At 32.7% G+C, this 16,345-nt stretch overlaps 1 pseudogene; it reads right to left on the bottom strand.

The window, feature by feature from the left end:
- Positions 1–14,338: 14,338 nt before the first annotated feature.
- Positions 14,339–15,926, bottom strand: LOC131034660 (ADP-ribosylation factor 1-like; annotated as a pseudogene).
- Positions 15,927–16,345: the final 419 nt, after the last annotated feature.

Raw genomic sequence — 16,345 nt, forward strand, 5'->3', positions numbered from 1 at the left:
CCATTGGATTGAGGAGGTCCAAGAAAGTCATTTATGTCTTTTGTTTCATCCAAATCAGATTTCAGAGGCCAAATCTAGAGGCATTTGAAGTTGAAGCCGCGACAGAAATTTTCTAGAAATTATAATTTTGCAGGCAATTTTCAAATAGCGATATCTCACTCATCCGGACTCCTTTTTTTGAGCAATTTTTTTTTGTTTTGGGGTAGAATTTTGTGATCTATACTATGGTGTAGGATTTTTTGGATACAGGGTTTTTGGAAATCATGAAATCTCAATTTTTACAACTTTGGAGGCTTCATTTGGGCTCATATGGCCTCCTTTTCAGGTGCCATTTTTTTTAAAGTGCATAATTTTTTGTCTACTTTTATAATCTGCCATTTGTTTGCATTGATTTTGAGTAGAAATTGTACTTTCAATATTTGGTCATTTTCGGCCTATTTGGTACTTGTATTTTGCTTGGATGTCAGTTTAGATCACTAGTAGTATTTGTTGAAGTCTCTTATATCTCATTTTGAGAAGTTGTAATCATTGAAATTAGAAGTCCACTATGCCATTATTTGCAAGTGCCAACATGATCTTTTTATGGGGGTCAGTTGCTTATTTATATCTCTTGGTGACATTCCATTCAGAGGCATCTTCATATGGAATATTCTACAAGGCTTCTTTGTTGGTGGCCTCATTTTCATGTTTCCACATTTGAATATTTTATCATGATGTATGCTCTTGCTTGAGCAATGTTATACTTGCACTATCATAAAGTGCCACACCTCTTTGTATCTTGTCATTGTTGACTATTTGATGTAATCCTATTGTACATGTAGATTAGGAATATCTTATGAGACTTTGTGCATGACTCCAATTGAGACTTAGATTGTACACATTTGTACATGGCTCCCATGAGACTTAGATTGTACTAGTATTTCTGCTATTTATGAGTATCCAGATGATGCTCATAGTAGATTGTCTCCATGTGTAATCTTCTTTTGTTGCAGCGAATGATTCATCGTCATCGACTTGGTACCTGGTTTTGCCACACTTTGACATTATTGGTGCAGCATAGGCTCTCTTTCTTCCTTATGGGGAGGTATTTTGGTCATCATTATTGGACCATCCTTGCAGAAGATTCGACATTGAGGGAGGGCTTCATGGTCTCTTCTTCTCTCTTACGGGGGGGACATATTTTTTGTTCTTCTCATTCATCATTGAAACCCTTGTGTGCTTTCATCATCTCTCTTTTTGGGGAGGGTTTTTTCCCATTGGGTTTTTCTCTCTTTCCCCACTTTGTGAGAGATTTCATTGCATTGGTTTGCATGTATTTACATTTGTATATAAGTACCTAACATGGCCTCATAGTCAGGATCCATCTTGCATTGCTTAGTTGCATTGTAGACTTAAGTGTATTCCCCTAAGTTGCACTTAAGGGGGGGTGTTGGTGTAGATAAATTATTCATCTTGGATATTATTACACTTTACTTAAGTTTACCTAGGAAATGTATTTAATAGTAGTTTGGGTATAAGACACTTGGGTGTTTGTGCCACATTGGGATAGTGTGTGTAGGAGAAATTCCACCTTTATGGTGTTGATCTTGTTACTACTTTATCATATCCACTTATTGTGGAATGATAATTCCACCTTCGGTGGGTGATCCACCTCATGTGAAATATTATATTGTTTCTCCTACCTACCCACACCTATTTCCTACCTAGCCTTCTTTCTTATTGAGCCACATGTCATGTTTGTGTGCTCAGATATCCATATAGCCTTGCCTAGATAAGCAAGCTCATCTACATTGTTTGTACATGTAATCAATCTATATCTTGTAATGATCTAGTTGATCATATTTTGCATTTTGATAGAATACAATTATTCCTATCATCTATTTTGTTCTCTCTTATTTGTGCTTTCCATTGCCTCTTGATCTTGGCAAAATCTCGCAATAGAACAAAGCAAAGGGAAGATATTATGAGAATAAATAATAAAATCTTTAATTATCTTCTCATAAATACCAAATTAGCAAGTTGAAAATATCAAGAAGATTTTAATAATTAAAAATTATTGAATAAATTCATTCGAAAAGATAAATAGAAGAATTAAAAATAAATAAATTATCCTCTCACAAAAAGCAAATTTTTGAATACCTCATTTTTTAATTTAAAAATTAAGATTAATGAGATATTTTCCAAATTTGAAAATTAGGAGGATTTATGAGAAGATTTAATAATTAAAAATTATTAAATATCTCCACATAAGAGGATAAAATGGAAGAATAAAAAATTAAGAAAAACAGGAAATAAAGATGAATTAATAAATAAAATTTATTTTAATTATCTTTATTTTGGAGGAAGATATATATGAAAATTAATAAAAATGATTTATTAATTTATTGCTCATATTTATTAATTAGTTAATTAAATAAAATGAATTTATTTAATTAATGGACAAAGGGGACGAATAAATAAATTATTAAATTTATTTATTTAGGACTTAGAAGAGTTGTTAGTAAAAGGGGTTTGATTAATTAATTAAACCTAAAAGGCAATATGTTCATGATATGTTAAAAAAAAAATAGGAGACACAGGTGTTGAGCATTTTTTTAGTGTCTACATTCTTCCCCTCTTTGAGACAATGTGATTTTGAGGGTTGTGCGTTGTTTCAAAGAAACTTGGAAAATAAAGTCATGCCCTAGTAAACCGAGGGATGGAGGTAGGATTTTTTCCCCTCTTTGAGACAATTTGATTTTGAGCGTTATTTCAAAGAAAATTGAAAAATAAAGTCATGCCCCAGCAAATTGAGGGATGGAGGTAGGATGCCCCCTTGAGAGATTGTTTATGTATGAAAGAAATGAATGATCTATCGAAAGAAGAGAAGAATGGTTAGTCAGAAGTGAAGATTGTCCATTGATTATAGAAAAAGGGTTGATTGATATCAAATGAAGAAATTATTGATTGATTAGATAGAATAGACAGGATGATAATGATTGATTTTATGAATAAATAGAAGGATTGATGGGATAGAAGAAATGTTTGCCAGAAGAAATGCAAGTGAGAAGTGAAGAATGATTAATGTGATGAAATCTTGCTTTCACAAATGCTAATAGTAGGTGAGAATCTTTTATTTGATATGGAAAAATAGATGTGGTGCACCATGGCAATGAAGGCCAAGGTGATAATGCAATCCATGTGCATAAAATAGACATATTATAGACAAGGAATGAATCAAAACATCCTAAGAAATTACTTGCCCTGGAATATTATGAAACAATCCCTACCTTTTTGTGACCTTGTGGCTAGAGACTTCACAGTCTCAGTACAGGGCTCGAATGTCTTCAAGTCTATTTGGAAGGCCTGGGAAAGTATTAGGATTTTCATCAGCAATACCAGAGTCAACAAAAATGAGCTCGTCCATGGGGGTAGATCCATTTGGTGTAACCTCTTACACTTTTCCAAACCCCTTTCACTTACGCAAGGGTGCTCTGTTAAAGCTTGGGTGGCAAAAGGCATTTGCTGCTTTAAAGACATTATTGAGGATGACAGGTTGGTTGGCTAGGATGTCCTCAGAAATAAATTTAACTTGCAAGTCTCCCATAAGCGGACATACAACATGTTGGAAAAAGCATGCGATAAACTTCAATTGGCCAAAAAGTGCAAGAATGATAATGACTGTAGTAAGGATTTTTTTTGGAATAATACCATTTCTGTGTCTAATATTAAAGCTATGCATATATATACAAAAACCTAACATATGATGAATCCATAATTTTTCATGTTAATAAGTTATGGTTTGTAGATTTTTCAGTTAAACAATGGCAGAATGTGTTTGCAAGATTATGGAGTAGTCTTGTTGCTCCCAAAGAAAAGTGTTTTAAATGGCTTATGATTGTCAACAGGATGCCCTTCAGAAAAGACCATAATGGCTGTGATATTTGCAATATTTGCAGGGTTCCTGAATCAGTTAGACATATCTTTTTTGAATGTCGCATTACTAGTGAAATCTGGTTATTATTTGGCATTTCTATCCCTAACCAATTTATTGTGGTTGATGTTCTAATTGGATATATTAAGGGTCTAAAAAAAGACAATAATCTCTTTTGGCTTATTCTTACTACTAAAATTTTATGGTACATATGGAAAATCAGAAATGAAGATAAATTTCAGGGCATAGGTAGGGCCCTTACTGAGTCTTTTCATAGACTCACCCTTCACCAATTTTTTTTGCAGGTATCTGTGACAATGAATATTGAGAAGCATAAATTCATTTGGATCATTAAGGATAAAAACACAAAGATGTATCTTCATGAGATGGAGAATGGCGATAAATGGAAGCAGGCAATAAGAGGGAAGTAGGATGTCGACTTACCAATGGAGTGTCTAGGTTTAGAGGTTGCCAGAGATAGAGATCCTACTAAAGATCAGATTGAGCTGCTCACATAATTAATCTAAGGAAAGCAAGTTGTGTGGATGGAGGGTCCCAAGGGATGGACTACGTGGGTGGATGTAACCCAGGAGCAGATACTATTGTGACATGGGCAAGGCAATTTCTTGCTAGCAGATATGAGCGTAGTGGCTCTTTTTTGTATCTAAGCATTATAGTTTCATATATACAAATATGTATATCTCTGTTTATAACTCTCAGTAGACAATCTGTTCATATTTTTGTAACAGTGCTTCTTTATCTAATATATATATATATATATATATATATATATATATATATATATATATATATATATATATATATATATATATATATATTATATTTCACTAATTGTGGACCTTAGATTTACTTTATCCTATATGTATAAATCAGTAAGTCATATTTTTAAAATAATAATTATTTTAAAAATAAACAAAAAAAATTGTTTACAATTATTTATTTTGTATTTTATTAAAGAGTTATATTATTTTACAATAATAAGAGAAAAATCATAAAAAATGGTTAGATAAAAAAATTACTTTAATTTTTACTTCATCCCTTATTTTATGTTTAAAGAAGAGCTTGTTTTATGTTAAAAGAAGAATTATTTTATGTTTAATATATTTACTTTAACAGTATTTTATGTATGATCTTAATAGATATTTCTTTATTATATGTCATTCACTTTCTCCTTTCTCAAAATCGATCTTCTTCTCATTGTTGTGCAAGTCTCATTTTACTTTTTTCTTTGTTCAAGTTATACTTTGGCTTTTGCTTTCCTTCACATCATATGAAAGGGTATATATTTTTACGCAACCAAAGAATTGGCTTTGATCCAAAAAAATAATGCATTCAAATACTGCTTTATCCTTGTCTATTTGTCAATCTATTAATGAATGATCTGATCAATTATTTCAAACTCTTTCTGTGTCAATTAGTGTTCCCAATCTAGTGCATCCAACAAATCTACAACTATACCTTGTTCTTTACTTGAGTCACCTTCATGATATTTATATAAATCTACAAAATTAAATAATGAAGAAATATCGAAGCTCAATCTTATATGCGTTTGATAAGAACTTCAACAATATCTTGCATGGGTTAATCTTCTTCCATTTCAACTTATTGTAGGTTCCTTGTGCAAATATTACCTTTCCCAGTTGTGCCATTACGAGCTATCCAATTTTACACTCTTGCACTCTTCTATCCATACCAACATGTTCTTTGTATCTCATGGCACTCTTCTCCAAGTTCTTCCTCACTTCTTTGTACAAATCAAGAATGTACTCTACAAAATCTTCTGCTAATGCACTCTTTCTACTCAAGTCTCCACTATCTCTCAATTTATGAACTCTCCTGGAGCTATACCCATACACCACTTGGAATAGACTCTTTCTCACACTTCTATTATTAAATAATTATATGTAAATTATGCTCGTGTCAATATAAAATCTAACTATTTTGGTTTATCATCAACCAAACACCTCAACAAATTCCCCCCACTTTTATTGACAACTTCAGTTTGGCCATGAATTTAAGGATGGTAGGTTGAACTAAAACCCAATTGCGTTCCCATCTTCTTCCAGAAAGTATGCCAAAAATGACCACCAAATTTTATATCCCAATCTAAAACAATACTTTTTGGCAAGCCACACAACTATACTATATGTTTGAAAAACAATATAATTATATGAGAAACATCACTACACTTATGACATGTTGTAAAATGAGCCATTTTAAAAATATGCCCACTAAAACAAAAATAAAATTATTACCACTTTTTGTCCGTGGCAGTCCCAAAAGAAAATCCATGCTACTGCATTTACAGGTATAATCAAAGGTTTTGCTTCATTCCCTTGGTATGTTGACATATACGAAATCTTTACACCATTATGTTTGCTATCTAAACTCATCCTCGGCTAATAGTAACTCTCATTTAGCTATGATAATTTTTTGTCAACTCCAAAATGTCAACTCAAAGCCCCACTATGTTTCTCCTTCATCTAGTTCTCCCTCATTGAACTTTGAGGTGGCATAACCTCTTCATTTTGAATAATAATTTTTCTTGTGTAAAATACTCCAACCATGGAGTTCTATTAGTCCCAACTAGACTCTTACACTCTACCCAAACTTATTTTAAATGTGCATATTCTTCATACAACTCTCTCATACAATCAAAACCAGAAACACCTACTCTTAGCTCATTAAATAATAAACATCTCCTATTGAATGCTTCAACAACTCTATTTGATTTTCCACTTGTATGCTTCAAAATAAAATAATAACTCTATAGAATCTCAACCCAATTCACATGTTTTTACTCAATTTACCTTGTCTATTTATGAATTAGAATGCATGATGATCAATATACAACATGAATTCCTTTGGTAGAAAATAAAATCCACAAAAAAATTAAACAATTCACATTTTAACTAAGGTTGTTGGCAGCAGTGGCACTCCCCTTGGGATGTTAGACAAAACACCTTGTTGAGGTTGTAGCCACCTATCATGGGGTTTTGTTGGCCAAATAAATTAATGCTAAGGTAGTTTGATTGAATGAGACTCTAATAACATTATCCAATGTCTTTTCGGTAAGCATAAACCCTTGTGGAATATAAAACGTTGGATTGATAAAGCGAGAGATTTATTAAAAAGTTTCCAAAACCATAATATTTCCCATGCCTATCGAGAATACAACGGGTTGGCCGATTACTTTGCTAAACTTGGAGTTAGTATCAATGATGAAAAAGTATGGGGGCTAGGAGATAATCTTTTGGCTGAAATAAAGGCCTTAATGTTATATAATTTGGCCCAGGGGAGACATATTTTAAATGATCTTAAAATACCCTCTTTTGATGGCTTGCGTTCAAATTATTAATTGTGTCATTTTGGCATTACTCATGCTTGGGTCACACTCTTTTTGGGTTCTTTCTAGCTTTCTCTACAACTATTCGACCCTACTCAATACTACCAGTACTGAAGCCATGGGTGGAGAAGGGAAGAGGGTGGAGCCCTTAAATTGTGAAGACCTGAAGAAAAATAAAACAATTTCGTGCATTTTGGATCGGGGAGGGTTCACTCCCTTCATCGAAAGATTAAACGGTGTCCATACAAATGTGACTAAGAAATTTGCTAAAGGTTTTAAGGATGGAAAAATTAAAATTGAAGGCATAATGATCAATATTGATGAGAAACTTATTGCTCAAGTCACGGTTTTTTCTTTGGAAGGGGCAAAGTTTTATAGGGGCAGGAAAATGGAGAATGTTGCAGTCAAGAAATTTCTCAGAAATAACAAGGAAAGGGCTAAGCTTGTGAAAGTCGACAAAAGCATCTATGATACGGGTAATATCAAATCCATTTAGCGCTTTGTTTTGGTGGTTTTGATGAAGTATGTAACCCTAGACGATAGATTACTAGGGCCTACTGGCATCATTTTTTGTTTCCTAATCATTTTAGGCATAAAGAGAAAATTTATTTCCCCTTCTATTTGATGGCTTTAATTAATGCTAAAATAAAGGACCATAATAAAAAGAATTCCCCTATTTTGCATTGTAGTTTTCTTTTCCTCATTCTTGAATACATAAAAACCCTACCGTCCCCCCTTTGCTAGGGTTCCTGAAGATTTGAGTGATTTTGAGGAAGGGGATCATATCAATCTTTCCTCAAATGAAGAAGAATGGAACATAGATTTGGAAGGTTTAGACTCTGGTTTTGGGTCTTCTTCAAAGAGTGGCCACCAAGATAAACAGGGCAGATCATCCCCTATGTCCACATCACATTTTGATTCCCTATTGTCTCATCAATCACTCCCATAAAAATCTGTCCAAGTGTCGAGCCGAAGTGGTAGACCCCCCTTCTTGAAAGATCTTAATGCCAATTCCCCTTTCCCCAATATGGAAAGGGAGAATCTGGATGATGTTATGGTTGTAGCCCTTAATACGGATGTTGATAATTTCATGATGTTTAAATGGGCCTTTCATGAAATTAAAGATATCAATATGAAAATGAGGGCTATTGGCAATAAACAACTCTCAAACTAATGAATAGTGGATGGTTGATCATACAAAGGCAATGGTGGATTCAATGTAGAAGACTATGGGTACAATTAGTGATATGAAGAAAGATTATGAGTATAGGATTTCTCAGTTGGAGGAAAAAATCAAGAAAGATTTTGTAGGAAAACTAAGTAAGATGGAAAATAAAGTTTGAAAATTTAATGAAAACTTGATATCTCTAGTTACCTTCAGTCACAAAGTGGTTAAGAGCTGGAATGAGAGTATAACTACCAAGGTTGGAAAGATGAAAGCCAACCACTGGGAAGGTACTATAGTCAATGTGGAGTTGCTGGATAAAAATATTAAGGATACAATGGGACCGTGCAAGAGAACAAGGGCTAACCTGAAGAACAAATCTGCTAATCAGGAAATTTGGGAGATGAATAAGATTGCATTCAACATGACTCAATTGGAAACAGAGGTAATTGAGGCCCTTAAGAACTTGTACTAGTTTCTATCATTTTGTTGTCTCTTTCCTAGCTTTTGGTTTGGTACTAGTTTCTTGTCGTGTTTAGAGCTACAGTCGAACAATTTATCTTTATGCAACTTTTTTATGTAGTTCTCTGTTAAAGGATTTTGGGTCCCTTCAAAACCCTTTTGTTTCGTAATAAAAAAAATTGAATTTTACTTATGGTTTAGATTCTTCCATGGATACATTTTCAACATCTCTTCAAAACATATGAATTTTAATTGTTTTCACTTTCTAGGCTTCCTTATATTCATTCTACAACAAATCTTGTTCTTGTTTTGTACCTGGAGCAATTGTGGGGGCCGGTGGGGGGGGGTGGTGGTCATGTATTATCTATTGGATGATAAACACTACTTTTGAATCTTTTTTCTTAATTTTATTTAGCTATTCTCTTTGTGTCTGAATTAAGATTGCAAGACATTGAGCATATGTAAACTTTGTATAACATTTAGCATCGTAAATTGTACATCTTTATTTAGGGTGTCCAATTTCAAACTCTCCTACCACTCATTTTAGTATATTGTATTCCTATATGCATTATAGGAACTTTATTGATTTAATTTAATATTTAATTCAATCTTATGAGTACTATTTCAATTTAATACAACAACACTGTTTATTTCAGTCCTTATTTTAAGTGTTCCCTTTATTTTATTTTATTTCATGTTTTTATGGGTCCTATGTCATTTCAAAGTTCAATGCACATTTTTCCACGTCTAAATATTATATTTTTTCATATAAATTATATTTTGAGTATCAGGACCCTATTATCTTGCATCCCTTAAAATTCAGACATAAGTGTTGAGGAAATTTTGGTCGGGATGACCTTGTCTGACACCTTTTGGCTAAAATTTTGGGAGGATAATATGTTAGTATTACCTTTCCCAAAATAATCCCCAATGTGAAAAATGATAATTCCAAGTCATCCAAAAGTGTTTTTACTTTGAGATCCCTATATTAGACTTACTTCCTAACTCATTTCATCATTTCTCATTATCATTTCAATTCAAGAGCAAATATGAGTCTAAGGAGCAGCAAACTACACCAAGGAATCTTTAATTATGTTTCAGTTATGATTTAATGATGATTTTTTTGTTGATTGATCATGTTATTGCATCAACACATGGAGGACTTATCCTTAGAGTATTGCATCACCCATTCAAGGTATAATCACTTTAGTCAATCATTTTTAATTTATCGATAGGGTTAATTACAAACCCAAGGTTTGGCATAAGCAAACCCCTATCAACTAAACATAATTTTTTTTCCTTTTGTATGTAGATTTAGGTTCTTCTATAGGTCTCTAGCAAAGACAGAAGATCAAAATGCACTCAAAATTTTGAGAGAGGCCATATCTCAAAATTTCACCCACAAACACCAAGACAAGGGCTCTCAGGGTGCCATTATCCTCCCATATTAGGTTAGGCTAAAATTTGATAGGGTGCCAACGTAGTATCTCATAGACCCAAATCTAGATTAGTGTGTATGAATTCATTTGTTAGACTTGAAGGTTGTTTTGGGCACTTTGGTGCTCTTAATTCTAACTCAATTTTAAATCACATGTTCCTATCTATATCCCCTTTGCAAATCTAATTTGGTTTTGTGATTATCAGTTCCACATTTACTTGTTTATGTTTTCAATTGCTAATTTTGTACCCTCTATCCCTAATTCTCACATCCTTTCAAATTCTCATTTTCAACTCAATCAAAAGGAGTGGAATCCAATCTGAATTCAACCCTCTTCCTAACAAAATTGAAGTTAAATATCTTGAGTTCATTCTCTGTATAATGTAATAATTGTGAAATAGGTCTTCATTTTAGTTTGCATGCATAAATTAGTGAGTCCTAATAATATACATTAAATTTTCGTGAATTGGACATGATTGTGAAGTAGGTTTTGTTCCTAGCTTGCATGTATAAGTTAGTGAACCCTATTTCTATACATTACATTCTGGTTAACCCGACATGTCTTACACTTGTATATTTTTTATTCTTACTTTTAGATCTAGAATTATTGCACGAATTTTTCAAATTTAGACATATTCATCTTTTACTTATGTACTTGCATTGCATAATTCATGTACATGCGTTTCTTACTTTATATAATTGCATTACTTGGTTCATTAATTGCCTATGTTAGAAATCAATTTTCATTTCATTTCATTTCTTGTTCCATTGGATTAGAAATCATAAACAAAAAAAGGGCATTTAAAAATCTTTTCATGTTGCAATCAATTTTAAGATAAAATGTCAACCTTCAATTCACTTGTCTTTGCATTGTGTTTTTCCTAGTAGTGCTATATCGAATAAGTTTGATGCATGTGATGTTTCTTTAGCCTCTTTTATATCATCATACATGTCTTGTAAAGATTCTCTCCCCAATGAGGGCATTTTAGTGCAAGAAGATATTCTTAGAACTTATCTCACTGATATCTCTCTTTAGAATCAATCATTGAGGAATGATGTTGATTATTCTCCTAATATGTGTCTCCCCCACATGAGAGTACCTTTGTGCAAGAGGATTCTATTGTGGTACAAGAGGATGATATGATTGACAATCCCTTTAATAAAGCTTTAGTTTCTTATCATTTCACTGGCCTTCCCTCTATAGATGAAGCATTGATGAGTTTTTCTTGTCCTCCCAAAATTAATCCTATTCATGAAGAAGTTTTGGTGTAGGTGAAAGATATCACTAACAATGTTCTCTCTCTCTTAAACATGAAGCTCTAGTAGATAAAGAATCTACCCAAGATCAAGTCAATCATGTTATTGGTTAGGAGAATCCTATAATTGTTGTCCACCTTCGTTAAGATGTCCTTCAACGTAAAAATAAGCCAGTCATTGTTGTTAAATGTGGAGTGAATCACCCACCTAATTATCATGTAGTACCTCACACATATAATACTCAAAACAACAAGCAAGATTATAATGTTCTTCTCCCTCCTCAACCTCTTCTATTTCCTCCTCCCCCCCGCCTCTCATATTTCACAACATGTTGGTAAGGAGTGTGATCTTGTTGAGAAACTTTGTACAACCCAAGCTAAGATATTCCTTTAGTAGTTGATTCAAACCTCACTCAAATATCATGGAATGATACAAGAAGCTTTAATACATCAACACATTATTATTTGGGCCCTTATTTTAAGCATTCCCTTTATATCTTATTTCATTTCATGTTTATGTGGGTCCCCTGTCATTTCAAGGTTCAATGCACCTTTTTCCATGTCTAAATATTACAAATTTTCATATAAATTATATTTCTAGTAGCAAGACCCTATTATCTTGCATCCCTAAAAATTTAGGTCTAAAGTGCTAAGAAAATTTTGATCGGCATGTCGTTATTCGACATTTTTTGGCTAAAATTTTGGGAGGATAATATGCCAGACTTATTATTTCTTAAACTATCCTCTATACTAAAAATTATAGTTCTAAGTCTTCGAAAAGGTGATTTTAAATTGAGATCCCTATATAAGACATCCCTCCTAACTTATTTCATCATCTCTCATTAATATCATTTCAATTCAAGAGTAGATTCAATTCTAAGGAGAAAGAAGCTACATCAAGGAATCTTCAATTATGTTTCAATTATTATTTCATCATGAATTTTATGATTGTTTGAGATGTTATTGCATCAATACATGGAGGACTTATGCTAAGACCATTGAATCACCTATTGAAGGTATAATCAATTCAGTCAATCATTTCAATACAAGCATTTCAATCCAAGTTTCAATCTCAATTCAATTATAGGGTTAATTCCAAACTTGGGGTTGACCTAGGTAAACCCCTATCAACCCAACCCCAATTTTCTCCTTGTCTGCAGATTCAGGTGCAACTACAGGTCCCCAAAAGAGACTAAAGATCCAAAACCACTCAAATTAATAGACATAACTCATATCTCAATATCTCATCCAAAAAAACTAGGACAGGGATGTTCTAGGTGCCATTATCCTAGACAAGGACATCTGAGGAACCATTCTCCTCCAAGACTAGTATAAGGTGTCAGTGTAATATCTCATAGGCCCAAATTTGAATCAATGCACAGGAATTCATTAGTTGGACTTGAAGGACGTTTTGGCCATCACTTTTTTGTTTGTTCTAACTCAGTTTTCAAGCACAAGTTCCTCTTTGTATTCCCTTTGTAAATAGAAATTGGTTCAATGATTATCAATTTTTGCATTTACCTGTTTATGTTGTCCATTGTTAATTTTCCACCTTCTAGCCTTAATTCTCACATTGAATTGGCATCCTTTCAATTTCTCTTTTTCAACTCAATCAAAAGGAATGGAATCCAATCTGCATTCAACCCTCTTCCTAATATAATTTAGGTTGAATATATTGAGTTTATTATCCTTATAATATGATCATTGTGAATTAGCTCTTGTTCCTAGTTTGCATGCATACACTTGCGAACCCTATTTCCATACATTACATCTTGGTGAACCTAACATGTCTTACACTTGCATATTTTTTATTCTTACTTTTAAATTTAATTATTTCATAAAAAAAAAAAAATTAGACACATTCATTCATTGCATTACTTAATTTATGTACATGCAATGCTTAGTTTATATACTTGCATTACTTGGTTTCTTTATTAATTACATTTATTGGAAAGAAATTTTTATTTCATTTCATTGTTTGCTCCATTGGATTAGAAATCCTAGACAAAAAAAAAAAATGGGACTTTTCCAAATCCTTTCATGTTGCCAATTTTGAGATAAAACTAAACCTTTGTCCGACTTGTCTTTGTATAGTGTTCTTCCTAGTATTATTAAAAGGAATAAGTTTGATGCATGTGATACTTAGTTAGCCTCATTTACATCACCTTACACCTCTCCTAAATTTTCTCTCCCTAATGGGAACATTTTAGTGTAGGAAGATTTTCATTTATGTAAACTTATTATTAAACATAAAATTCTGCAATTCAAAGATACAACATGAAACAATTTTTTTCTCAATACCAAAAATTTGGCTATTTACAGTAACGATAACTTTAAAAATATTAGAAAAATATAATTGTGCTTTCTCACAAAACATTATCTTTATTCAGGAAAACTCATAATTTAAGACTTAAATATTTGTAACAAATTCAAGTTTGTTTTGCATCAACATTTCAGATCATATTTTCTGATACATCATCAAATTCTTAAAATCTAAGAACTAACGAATTCAAATTTGTTTGTATGCTGTTTTTGGATTTGATTACTTGAATGAGTCCTGTGCTATTTCTGAATTTGATTGCGTAAATGGTTATAGATCTTGATCACACTCTCTGTTATCTATCATAGAATGATAAGAGAAAATAAAGAAAAAAATAAAGATAAAATCGATCAACATTACATAAACTTTTGAACAAAACCCACCTTCCTTCTATATTCATGTAAGCTTCAAACATGTCTACACATTATTAGAAAGCCAATCCAAGCCTTCATAGAGACCATCACCAGAAGTAGCACAGGAGCTCTGAACATGCCAATGGCGTTGAGTTAAAGAAGACATTTCAAGCTCCTCTGTGATCTCTAAAACACTCATTGCATTGGGAAAATCATTCTTGTTTGCAAACACAACAACAGCAGCATCTCTCAGCTCTTTCTCTTTCAGCAAATTGTGCAACACATCTTTTGCCTCACTAATACGCTCCCTGTCATCACTGTCTACAACAAAAATAACGCCATTGGAATGCCCAATGTATTCCTTCCAGAGGGGCCTGATATTTTCCTGGCCCCCAACATCACACACAACGAAGGTAACATTCTTGTGCTTCACTTTCTCCACATTGAACCCCACTGTGGGAATGGTCTGAACAACTTCATCAAGGTTTAACTTGTATAGGATTGTAGTTTTCCCTGCAGAATCAAGACCCACCATCAAAATATGCACTTCCTTGGAAACCTCTGGTATTCTGCTGGATTTGTTTCCCATCTTCTTCTCCAACTAAGAAAATAGCAAACCCTATTGCAGGAAAACCGGCCTCTACAATTTAGAATGCCTTAAAAATGTTTATTGATAGCCCAAATCATCCATTTAAATATGGTATGGAGTATATCAGCACTTATTGTGGAAATGTAGGCCGACGCATACTAATGTTTTCATTTTCCACTCATGATGGACCTGCATTTGAGAATTTAGGTTTACTTTGGCCCTACATGCTGCTTCCATTCGGTGTGCTTTTAACTATTTTGGGTTGAAGGTGTGTCTTTTATCATGCATCTTTCTATTCAAATTATGTATTATTATCTTTTAAAATTAATAAAAAATTAAATAAGATTTATTTATTGCATTAAAAATAAAAATTAATTATCTTAATAAAGTAGACTTTCAATTAGAGTTTGGTTAAAAATGGAAGTCTGTTTGCTAAACTCTATAATCTTACCAACCCATTTTATTACTTTCAAATCTTACGAATATATTTATTATAATAGTAAACTGGTTCAAGAGCTCTTGGAGGAAAGAACCAGCTAAGAAAACCTTCCACCTCCAACCTACATTCCTTGCTCAAGATTACAATGCATAAAAGGAGTCCACCTCTGAGGATGCAACCTAAATACCTAAGTATATAGAAATATACTACATCCCCAAAAACCTAAATGGTGTTAAAAAATTTACCCAAAAAACACCAAAACATCCAAAGACTTCAACCTGAGTCAGCCATTCGGAGACCATAATAAACACCACCAGATAATCAGTGTTCCTTGCACAATGTGCATATACAAATATCAGCTCCCCTCCTTCATAGTTAACAAATTACCAGTCCTTCCATAGGTGATTGGTGCAGAGGATCTTGGTTGCCCATGTTCATGACCTAATATAGCTAATATAACATGTATCTTCGAAAAGATTCGGCTCTTCAAATCTGAACTCAAAACTCTACCCACATTGCCAACAACTAAATGGAAGGGTCTCACATTTTGGGGAAATTCCTCATGATTCGCTTGCCCGTTCAAGAGATCATAATGACGAATAACTTCTAGAAGTTGATTATCATCCAAAATATCTTCCCTAACAGATGATATTTTTCAAAGGAACCCATGACTGCTTGGGAGGGAAAAATAAACCTCTTTTCATGTGGACAAAAGATCTTTATTTATATGTTTTACTTTTATTGAAAGAGTTATTTTTACTATTATAATAAAAAATAGTTATTATGTAAACGATTATATATTTAAGAAAATAAATGTTTTCATTTTTCACTAATTGTAGACCTTAGATTTACTTTGTCCTATACGTATAAATCAAGTAAGTCATATTTTTAAAATAATTATTATTTTAAAGTTAAACAAAAAAAAGTTGTTTACAATTATTTATTTTGTATTTTATTAAAGAGTTATTTTATTTTTCAATAATAAGACAAAAATCATAAAAAAATGTGAGATAAAAAAATTACTTTAATTTTTACTTCATCCC

Source organism: Cryptomeria japonica, chromosome 5 (genome assembly GCF_030272615.1).
Source record: "Cryptomeria japonica chromosome 5, Sugi_1.0, whole genome shotgun sequence".
Classification (NCBI taxonomy): Eukaryota; Viridiplantae; Streptophyta; class Pinopsida; order Cupressales; family Cupressaceae; genus Cryptomeria; species Cryptomeria japonica.